This window comes from Triticum urartu, chromosome 5A (genome assembly GCF_056163025.1).
Source record: "Triticum urartu cultivar PI428250 chromosome 5A, HENAU_Tu73, whole genome shotgun sequence".
In the NCBI taxonomy this organism is placed as follows: Eukaryota; Viridiplantae; Streptophyta; class Magnoliopsida; order Poales; family Poaceae; genus Triticum; species Triticum urartu.
In genome coordinates this window covers 505,302,140-505,311,361 of record NC_141877.1, presented here as the reverse complement: position 1 = coordinate 505,311,361, position 9,222 = coordinate 505,302,140, and the positions used below count along the sequence as shown (strand labels likewise).

General features: G+C 42.7%; 1 long non-coding RNA gene across 1 annotated transcript; it reads left to right on the top strand.

Moving 5' to 3' along the window:
- The first annotated feature begins 524 nt into the window (after positions 1 to 524).
- On the top strand, positions 525 to 2,367 carry LOC147972290 (uncharacterized). The gene is made up of 2 exons (XR_015603404.1): positions 525 to 878; positions 2,160 to 2,367. It is a non-coding gene; the product is annotated as an uncharacterized LOC147972290 (long non-coding RNA).
- Positions 2,368 to 9,222: the final 6,855 nt, after the last annotated feature.

Below are 9,222 nucleotides of genomic sequence, written 5' to 3'. Positions count from 1 at the left end.
GATTCGTCGACACAACTTGTTGCCAAATAATTTTCAGTGTGTGAAAGGCATCAAGCTTCCATGCGATGGATGGCTTTTGCAAACCCGACATGCGGCGATGTGGTTCATGCCAACAGCAAATATGCACAACTTGATTCGTACTGATATCTAGACTGAGCCATGTATTATGCTGCTGTAGCACAACTCTTTTTTGTTGGATATTATGTACTGTTGTTAGTTTGAAGCACTCCTTTGTTTTAAAGGATAGATACCTTTCTGTGATCAAGTGCATCCTAACTTACCTGCGCAGGATGTACTGATAATGATGATGAAAATGTTGTGCAGTATATATATAGGAAAATGGGTTGGTACTCTTAGGAGTACGTACTCCTACACACGTGGCGGTCACTGGCGCTATAGAATTTACTGCACAGAGCCATTTAGCTTTTAGTTAAAGAAAAAAACTACACCTAAAACAAACAAAGGTCATTGCTCCTTTTTTTCAGGCATTTTTACATGCGTTGCGCTTATCCATATCTCCTCCCGTCTGATTGGCGTTATGCGGCGGCGGCGGCTCGCACCGCTGCTGGAGGATTACATCTGCCTCCGAGGGAAGTAGCTCGCTCGGCAGCAGCCTCCGTTGGCTGCGGGTCATCTTAGCACCGGATAACAGCGGCCTGACTGACCAGGTATCTTTCAAGATCAGATCTTGTACAAGGCACTTAACTCTCAGATTCTGCCGGTTTCTAGGTGGCTGGAATTAGGCAACCACTGCCTTCCGCGTCTCCAGCAACAGAGTGCCATCCATGAGAACAATGGAACCCAGTTCTTACTGCTTGATGTAAAAGTCTACTCCAAGTTCTCCAACCGCAAGCAGCTTTGGAGTCCACAAATCACTGGTTAGATACCTCATCGATTTGTCTCGCTATCATCTTGATACAAAATTCCTCATATCCACAATTCCTCTCCTCGAGCGGCATTGATTCTAGCCCATAGTTGCCATGTTTCCGGTACGGTGGGAACGAGGAACGGGAACGGGGGACGAGAGTCGAGGGCTGGAAAAAATAGGGTACAGTGGGGGTATACATCTCTAGAACGATTTTTCTAAAGCGGAAACGCGATCCAATCAATTCCGGTACGATGAATACGGTACGGTATCATGGAACGAGGAACGTGAATCTTTATGGATGCGGGGAGCAACTGGCTGGGCTGAGACCAACTGGCTGCATCGTCGATTCATGAAGACTAAAATACATCATCTCCTTCCCAATGGAAAATTAATTAGCAGCCTTGGAGTAATTGGAGAGCAGAACGAGGAGTTATTTAGGGGAGTGGAAAAGAACGGGGCAGAGAGTAAAACGAGGAGTTTGTGATTGATATGGCTGACCTTTTGCTTACTCGATCGATTCAAGAACCAAAACTGTCGAGTCGCCGAACCTGAATCGATGATCCGGCTGCGGAAACGCCGAATCCGCATCGAATCTTACCGAATCGACCCTCGTTCCCGAATCTGATTCCGGGTCGATGAATCCGGATCGAGGGACAGCCCACCGTTCCCTGTTTCCGGCTACTATGTTCTAGCCCCTCTTCTTCTTCTAAATCTGTCTTTTAGGCAACAGTGCAGAAACCATCATAGATCTGGTACGAGTTGTACGACTTGGTTTCGTGCAGTATTTTCTGCATTTTTTTCTTCTAATAATTAAGAGGTTAATGTATTAGCGATACCAACTACTAATTGTTATACTCATCTCAAGTTTTGTGAGTAACTGAGGATATGAGACCCATTCATCATCCCGTTAGTGCAAAATCTAGTAAATCGAGTGAGTATGTTCGGCAGTATATTCAGTATATTGTCCAGTTCTCTGTTTAAGTGAAGCCATCACCGGCCGGCCAAATTGATTGTAGTACCAGATGAGAAGCACTTTGTCTCATCCAATCACACCTAATTAATTTTTTATTCTTAAACACCTTAACAAAGTCTGCGGATCAGGTTACTCTTATAGCTGCTAGTGTAAAAAGATTTTAAGATTTTTCTTCTGTTTCTTTTCTCATAGTACCCAGTTCAGTATTTTCTGTATATGTAGCTTGATATTAGCTAATTTACAATTAATCAATGTTTCTTGAATCAAGTCTAACTTATGTTGTTAACTGTTTTCCATTGAATATCCATGTATGCAAAGGTTGTATATTTGTTTGACCGATGAGCAGCTCCATTATACTCGACCCTCCAGAAGTACATGTGGTGTTATCTGAAGCTTGCTGGAAGATATACCACTTTTTTCTTCTCCAGTTTTTAGCATTTAAACCTTTTTGAAGATGTAGAAGTAGTTGCATAGTCCAGTTTGCTTAGTCGGTGTACATGTTTGTATAAAGATAAAAATTTCTGTACATGATGTACCAATGTGTCGAGTATCTTTAGTAACCATGGAAGAAGCAGAGTGACTTTTGTTTTATATACTCTCTCCGTCCCAAAACCAATTTTGTACTAAATCAGCGACACTTATCTTGTTTTGGGACGGAGGGAGTGTATAACACGCATAGTGAACAGTACTGTGATACCCCTTGTTCAGTTATAAAAATATGGATACTTCTTTTTGAGGTAAATCAAAGATATCCCATTGTGTATTCTTTTTGCTTGCAAAGAAACGTAGTATATACTACTAATCGACGAACCTGTGTTTGCTAAGTAAATATGTCCCTGACATGTTTAAAAAAATTAGTACACTACTCTGTTGCTAAGTAGTATGCATACTCGACCGATCTTAAAAACTGGCAATCCCTTTATTTTCAAATTGTAGTAGACTCATTTGTTTTGGAAGTAGCACATACCCATTAGATTAACATACACGGATGAATTTGCCAATCAGTATATACTTCTTTCAGTTTTTTTGGCGATGAAGTACTAGTAGTAGATGGTCCTTCTGAAGGAAAGAAAACCAGTATATGCTACTATGAAATCAAGCAGTATATACTCTAGCCCCGCAAAAACAAGCAGTATATACTGATCAAAAGGCAGTACACACTCGATCATTTGTATAAAAGCTGTATATACTCAATAAAACCAGTACATACCTCTTTTGATCACAAGCAATACCTACTCATTCTAACTGAAAAAATCCCAGTATATCCATATTATGAAACCAATCAGTATATATTGTACCAGCAAAACAAAGCAGTATATATTCAACAAAAAAGTCCAGTACACACTCATTTGGATAAAAGTAGTATATACTCAATAAAAACAGTATATATATCCCTTTTTTCTTGCGGGGACATAAAAAATGTATGGATTTTCTTCTTGTTGAACGATGCATACATATGGATGGATTAGGCACCTGGTATTGAATCCCTTAATTTTAGGATCAACCAGACGCATGCGTGTGGTTGTTGCATGCAACAATATTGTTTTTTCTTGCCTGGCTGTTTGTTTCTTGCAATTAGGTATTATCCAAACTGAAGAATCGGTTAAGAGGTGGGAGTATGTACTCCTGTGTGAGGAATAGTTATTCTTCACCCCTTTTATTTTACCATTAATGCATCATAATTTTACATTCCGTAAATTTTGTCTTATTTCCGACGCAAAAAGGGACCATAAGAAAATATATAATCGACATAAAAAATATTTTATGTTATGTAAAATTACAAACGTAAAAACATAATCTAAAATACACATAAACTGCAAAATTTCTTGTCTTATGACCTATGTTTTTATTTTTTTATGTCAAATTTTACGTAGTGAATCAATAGGAATGTAACTATTTGAATTCCAAACATAATCTAATTATAAAATGATCCTAAGATTACCTCGGGTGAAGAATAACTTATTCTGCACCCTGAGTGATGAATAGTAACACTATATATATATATGTATATATATATATATAATATATATTAATTAGGCTTCAAGTGCGTACTTGTTAATTAAACATATGGTTAAAATGTGACACAAAAGACGACTAGTAAGTAGCACAGTAGCAGTACTAGTATGCCTCGCTCAAATTATTCATCATATCCACACATTGAATTGACGTGACAACACGCTGCGCGTGAGGTGATACAAGAATCCCGGCGGCATGCTCGGGTATTCTGGACTTCAGATTTGGAGTACCACTTATCTATCGAAATATTTCATCATTCACTTAAAATAATCAACTGATCATACATTGAGTACCATATAGCTGGAATTAACCGATGCAAATCGAAGAAGGATTGGTCGGTGCTGCCGGCTGGCGTCAAGTTCGATCCCACGGATCAGGAGCTGATCGAGCACCTTGAGGCCAACGTGAGTGCTGAAAGCGCGAGATCTCACCCTCTCATCGATTTGTTCATACGAACCATCGACAGCGAGCACGGCATATTCTACATCCATCCTGAGAAACTTCCAGGTAAGACACCGATCGGCCATCTATTTGCACAAACATATTCCTTTCTTTATAGCTCTATTTTTCTTTTTAGACGCAGACCTGGTGAAGCAATTACAATTTGACAGCTAATAAAAAGTGAAATAAGTGACTACAACATGCCAAAGATGTTATGAAAATGCCAACTACGTACACTAAAATCTGTATTCGACAATACTGCAGGTATCACGCTGAGTGGCCTAAGCAAGCATTTCTTCCAGCGTAATTTTAGGGCGTTCAAAAGGAGAACGTGGACGTGTCGCAAAATACAGTCGGAGTACGGCATGCACGTGATGTGGCACACCACCGGCAATACATTGCCGGTGATGGTCAACGGCCGGCAGACGAGCAGCAAAAAGGTTCTGGTGCTGCACACCAACAAAAACTTCAACCAGCAGAGGACCAACTGGGTGATGCACCAGTACCACCTCGGGGACCTGGAGCAAGAGAAGGAGCGGGAGCTGGTGCTCTACAAGATTTTCTACCAGGCGAACACTAGGCCAGGATTAAAAAGATTATAAGTTAGTTTGGTATTGGTACTTGTACTACCTTGTCGTCCGCAAGTTGGTATTGTTGTTAACGATCTTTTGGTATGAACTTTGCATTTACTTCCAACCATCATGCCGAGGGTCGATGTGGATATAAAGCTGAATCATTTGTTTCGAAACGAATTTTCAGGCACCCGATTTTAATTTGATGGGTAGCATAAGCACCTGCCATTTGAATTTCCAGTTCTCCAAATTTTTCGAAACAAGTGCATGCACTTATTATCACGATGAAAAAACAATATCCCTGGTGCATTCCAGTTATCAGTCTGTACTTGCAGAATTCTCTTGTTTATTGAGCACGCATATTGTTTTTTCAGGTCAAGCAAGTTTCAACTGGGCTGTAGACTGCCCAGGCTTGGTTTTGTTTTTAACAGGTCCAGCCCATGACGACAACGGGCACAAAGATCCAGTAGGTATCTACTGGCCTCTGACCCGCCAGCGTTAGTTAAATTTTGTCTTGCAACATCTGCAGACAGTTTTTTACTGAATCAAACACACAGTCCAGTTCTATTTTCCTCTTGAAACACATGTCCTACATCCGTTTTCTAATCTCTACCTATAGTTTTACTAGTTCATATACACGTATCATTATATTGAAAATACATAAAATTTCATTTTCATATTTACATCCTTATTTTTGTTGTTGTTTTCCCTCCCGGCGTTGATTTTTTACCACTGGTTTTCCCCTAAACCAACTCAATTGTCTCACGTCTTATTTTCTTACAAAAACAAAACGATTTTTTTAGCAAATCAATAAGTTCTTAAAAAATGTTTATCATTTCGGGATTACAAAAGTTCGGACTCCAACTGAAATATGCAAAATAAGGTTGAACTTTTTGACCGTGGTCTTGAGGAGAAAATGGGCTGTAATAAATTACTTAAGAATTAGCAAATTGGCTGTAAATTATTAAAAAAATAGCAAATGTGCTCTATATTGTCTGCCACGGATTTGGAGGCTGACTTGTGGGCCTACTAAGTTCATGCGTACACAAGGTTTCTCAAAAAAGAAACTTAGTCAACAATCGACTCTACCAGCGTCAGACCGTTAGATGTCAATCTAACGGCAATCGTGCTTCTTCAGTCTCTGATCTTCCTGCCCCAGCCGTCCAAACTAGCGCCGTTGGAACCGCCTGCTCCCGCCTCCCGTGGCCGGCTGTGCTACCGGGAAGGCCTCACGGCCCCATCATATACTCGCATCCCTAGCCTGTCTATCCCTCTACTCACCCACACCTTCTGTTATTTTCCGGTGACAGCAGCCGAACCAGTCAACCCTCGTAATCTCCACCGCGTGGGCAGTCACTGCCGTGTCTTCCCCGGCTCAGTGTCGTTCCCTTCGTAGGCCTCGCCATCGTCCACCGCCCTGATGCTCTCGGCACGGCGTGGTTAACGTGGTCAACAAACGACATCCATCGGAAGTGGATTATACGTGGAGAGGCTGACAGCTGGGTCCACGGCCGCACACAAGAAAATGCCTCCTTATTACGTGTAAAATAATGATTCCTCCACCTGACTTCTGCGACCTGCCGGAATGGCCTCTATATTTCACGAAAAAACGTTCCCTCCGCTGACAGGTCGGACCCACAAAATATATCTTCGCACACAAAGAAGTGCCTCCTTATTGCACACAAAAAAATAAATACCCCCTGCTAGCTGGGACCCACCATAGTGGTGAAGGAAATATGCCCTAGAGGCAATAATAAAGTTATTATTTATTTCCTTATATCATGATAAATGTTTATTATTCATGCTAGAATTGTATTAACCGGAAACATAATACTTGTGTGAATACATAGACAAACAAAGTGTCACTATTATGCCTCTACTTGACTAGCTCGTTAATCGCAGATGGTTATGTTTCCTAACCATAAACAAAAGAGTTGTTATTTGATTAATGGGATCACATCATTAGGAGAATGATGTGATTGACATGACCCATTCCATTAGCTTAGCACCCGATCGTTTAGTATGTTGCTATTGCTTTCTTCATGACTTATACATGTTCCTATGACTATGAGATTATGCAACTCCCGTTTGCCGGAGGAACACTTTGTGTGCTACCAAACGTCACAACGTAACTGGGTGATTATAAAGGAGCATTATAGGTGTCTCCAAAGGTACATGTTGGGTTGGCGTATTTCGAGATTAGGATTTGTCACTCCGATTGTCGGAGAGGTATCTCTGGGCCCTCTCGGTAATGCACATCACATAAGCCTTGCAAGCATTACAACTAATATGTTAGTTGTGAGATGATGTATTACGGAACGAGTAAAGAGACTTGCCGGTGACGAGATTGAACTAGGTATTGGATACCGACGATCGAATCTCGGGCAAGTAACATACCGATGACAAAAGGAACAACGTATGTTGTTATGCGGTCTGACCGATAAAGATCTTCGTAGAATATGTAGGAGCCAATATGGGCATCCAGGTCCAGCTATTGGTTATTGACCGGAGATTTGTCTCAGTCATGTTTACATTGTTCTCGAACCGTAGGGTCCGCATGCTTAACGTTACGATGACAGTTATTATGAGTTTATGCATTTTGATGTACCGAAGTTAGTTCGGAGTCCCGGATGTGATCACGGACATGACGAGGAGTCTCGAAATGGTCGAGACGTAAAGATTGATATATTGGATGACTATATTCGGACACCGGAAGTGTTCCGGATGAATTTCGGATAAAATCGGAGCACCGGGGGGTTACCGGAACCCCCCCGGGGGTTAATGGGCCTTATGGGCCTAATGTGGAGAAGAGGAAGGGGCTGCCAGGGCAGGCCGCGCGCCCCCTCTCCCCCTAGTCCGAATTGGACAAGGAGGGAGGGGCGGCGCCCCCCCTTTCCTTCTCTCCCCCCTCTCTCCTACTTGGACATGGAAAAGGGGGAGGAGTCCTACTCCCGGTAGGAGTAGGACTCCTCCTGCGCCCACCTCCTGGCCGGCCGCACCCCTCCCCTTGGCTCCTTTATATACGGAGGCAAGGGGCACCCTAGAACACACAAGTTGATCCTCGTGATCGTTCCTTAGCCATGTGCGGTGCCCCCTGCCACCATATTCCACCTCGGTCATATCGTTGTAGTGCTTAGGCGAAGCCCTGCGTCGGTGGAACATCATCATCGTCACCATGCCGTTGTGCTGAAGGAACTCATCCCCGAAGCTTTGCTGGATCGGAGCCCGGGGAGCGTCATCGAGCTGTACGTGTGCTAAGAACTCGGAGGTGCCGGAGTAACGGTGCTTGGATCGGTCGGATCGGGAAGAAGACGTACGACTACTTCCTCTACGTTGTGTCAACGCTTCCGTTGCGATCTACAAAGGTACGTAGATCATACTCTCCCCTCTCGTTGCTATGCATCACCATGATCTTGCGCGTGCGTAGGAAATTTTTTGAAATTACTGCGTTCCCCAACAGTGGCATCCGAGCCTAGGTTTTATGGTTTGATGTTATATGCACGAGTAGAACACAAGTGAGTTGTGGGCGATATAAGTCATACTGCCTACCAGCATGTCATACTTTGGTTCGGCGGTATTGTTGGACAAGACGACCCGGACCGACATTACGCGTACGCTTACGCGAGACCGGTTCTCCCGACGTGCTTTGCACAAAGGTGGCTAGCGGGTGACAGTTTCTCCAACTTTAGTTGAACCAAGTGTGGCTACGCCCGGTCCTTGCGAAGGTTAAAACGGAGTCAAATTGACAAACTATCGTTGTGGTTTTGATGCGTAGGTGAGATTGATTCTTACTTAAGCCCGTAGCAGCCACGTAAAACTTGCAACAACAAAGTAGAGGACGTCTCACTTGTTTTTGCAGGGCATGTTGTGATGTGATATGGCCAAGACATGATGCTAAATTTTATTGTATGAGATGACCATGTTTTGTAACCGAGTTATCGGCAACTGGCAGGAGCCATATGGTTGTCGCTTTATTGTATGCAATGCAATCGCGATGTAATGCTTTACTTTATTACTAAGCGGTAGTGATAGTCGTGGAAGCATAAGATTAGTGAGACGACAACGATGCTACAATGGAGATCAAGGTGTCGCACCGGTGACGATGGTGATCATGATGGTGCTTCGGAGATGGAGATCACAGGCACAAGATGATGATGGCCATATCATATCACTTATATTGATTGCATGTGATGTTTATCTTTTATGCATCTTATCTTGCTTTGATTGACGGTAGCATTATAAGATGATCTCTCACTAAATTATCAAGAAGTGTTCTCCCTGAGTATGCACCGTTGCGAAAGTTCTTCGTGCTGAGACACCACGTGATGATCGGGTGTGATAGGCTCTACGTT